Genomic DNA, 2534 nt, shown 5'->3' with positions numbered 1-2534 from the left:
TGTAGACCAGGCTGGCCTGGAACTCAGAAATTCTCCTGCCTCTGCCTCCCAAGTGCTGGGATTAAAGGTGATATATTTACTTTTAAGAGTTTTGCCTGCATGTGTGCAAGGACCCTGCATGCATGCATACCTGGGGACTCCTGAGCCAACATTTGCATTCTGGGAACTGAACTGAACCCAGGTCCTTTGTAAAAGCAAAGTACAGCATTTTTCCCTTCCACCCCTCCAAACCCACCCATGTACTCACCCGTCTTTGATCTCCTTCAAACTCATGGAGTCCTTTTGCATCAGTTGTTATTGCATGGATATATGTATTTGTACATATTTTCCATGTCTTATGTCAACTTGACACAACATAAAGCAGTGGTTCTCAACCTGTGGGTCGCATCCCTTTTCTAGTTGAAGTTTTCACAGGGATTGCTTAAGACCATTGGAAAACACAGGTACCTACATTAAGATTCATAACAGTAGCAAAATTATAGTTACAAAGTAGCAACAAAAATAATTTTATGGTTGGGGGTCACCACAGTATGAGAGACCATATTAAAGGATCCCAGCATTAGGTAGGTTGAGAACCACTTGAGCTAGAGTCATCAGGGAAGAGGGAGCCTCACTTGAGAAAATGCTAAGATCAGGCTATAGGCAAGCCCGGGGCTTGTGGTCTTGGGTTCTATGAGAAAGCAGGCTGAGCAAGGCAGTAAGCAGCGTCCCTCCATGGCCTCTGCATCACCTCCTGCCTCCAGCTTTCTTGAATCCTTACAACACTGCTTTTCCTTTTCTTTTTTTTTTTTAAAAGATTTATTTATTTATTATATGTAAGTACACTATAGCTGTCTTCAGACACTCCAGAAGAGGGCATCAGATCTCATTATGGATGGTTGTGAGCCACCATGTGGTTGCTAGGATTTGAACTCAGGACCTTTGGAAGAGCAGTCAGTGCTCTTAACCACTGAGCCATCTCTCCAGCCCCTCTTTCTTTCTTTTTTTAATTTTTTTTTCCTTTGGTGTTTCAAGACAGGGTTTCTCTGTGTAATCCTGGCTATCATGGAACTCGATCTGTACACTGTGCTGGCCTCAAACTCAGAAAGATCTCTCTGCCTCTGCTTCCTGAGTGTTGGGACTAAAGTTGTACGCCGCCGCCACCACCACCCGGCTACCCACACTGCTTTTAATGAGGAATTGCTAAATGGAATTGTGACTGAAATAAACCATTTCCTCCTCAGGTTGCTTTTGGTCATGGTGTTTCATCACAGCAATAGTAACCTGTTAAGACACATATAGCCGGGCAGTGGTGGCTCATGCCTTTAATCCCAGCACTTGGGAGGCAGAGACAGGCAGATTTCTGTGTTCGAGGCCAGCCTGGTCTACAGAGTGAGTTCCAGGACAGCCAGGGCTACACAGAGAAACCCTGTTTCGAAAAACCAAAACCAAAAACCAAAAAAAGTTAAAAGACACATATATATTCCCAGATATGACCTGCTGAGTCAGACATACATATTATCTGTATGTCAGTTTTCAAAGCTAAGCATTTGGCAGTGGATAACCCATTGTTATATGCTTCCCTGGGGAGACACCTCTCCTGCTCTCGGCATTTCTCAGTTGCCTGTAGTTCTTTGTGTAGGGTCGAGTACCCAAGGACATCTCCCCGTGCAGTTTGGTCTTGTGTCCTCCATGTGCAGCTCATCAAGTGTTTGCTTTTTGGCTTGTGGGGGGAAGTGTTTTGTTTGACACCAGGTTTTGTTTGCTTTTTGGTTTGTGGGGGGAAGTGTTTTGTTTGACACCAGGTTTCTCTGTGTGTAGCCCTGGCTGGCCTGGAACTTGCTCTGTAGACCAGGCTAGCCTCAAACTCACAGAGATCCGCCTGCTCCTGCATTCCGTGAATCAGCAAGCCATAAAACAGGGTTTCATCATATAACCCAGATTTGCCTCAAACTCAACAATCCTCCTGCCTCTCTCTACCTTATGGGTGCTGGGAATATAGTCATGCACCATAATACATTAAGAACTTAATATACTTGGCTTTTGGTCCAGCCAGCAGCAAGATAATTTATTTTAGAAAGAGGAGGTACTGGCCCATGGCTATAAAACATGAGCAGTATTAATGAGGAGGGTTTTCTGTCTGTTGTGAGGCTGCTAGAAGCCAGCTGGTGTACAGACCTTTGTCTTGGGTATACGGAAGGCTAAAACATGAGCATTATTTTTTTTTCTTTTTTATTGGATATTTTCTTTGTTTACATTTCAAATATAATCCCCTCTTCTGGTTTCCCTCCCTCCTAGAAAACCCCTATTCCATCCTCCCTCCCCCTGCTTCTATGAACGTGCTCGTCCACCCACCCACCCACCCACACACTCCCACCTCCCCGCCATTGATTCCTCTACACCGGGGCATCTATAGAGCCTTCATAGAACCAAGGACCTCTCCTTCCATTGTTGCATGACAAGGCCATCCTCTGATACATGTGCAGCTGGAGCCATGTGTACTCCTTTGTTGATGAAACATGAGTATTATAAGTTCAAGGTCAACCAGGATAACA

At 44.8% G+C, this 2534-nt stretch overlaps 1 protein-coding gene across 2 annotated transcripts in view; it reads left to right on the top strand.

The window, feature by feature from the left end:
• The window catches only part of Ppil3 (peptidylprolyl isomerase like 3), a 13768-nt gene that overhangs the window by 4280 nt on the left and 6954 nt on the right, over nt 1-2534 (top strand). The window lies entirely within an intron of this gene.

This window comes from Mastomys coucha, unplaced genomic scaffold, assembly GCF_008632895.1.
Source record: "Mastomys coucha isolate ucsf_1 unplaced genomic scaffold, UCSF_Mcou_1 pScaffold14, whole genome shotgun sequence".
NCBI lineage: Eukaryota > Metazoa > Chordata > Mammalia > Rodentia > Muridae > Mastomys > Mastomys coucha.
This window is presented reverse-complemented; position numbering and strand designations above follow the sequence as displayed.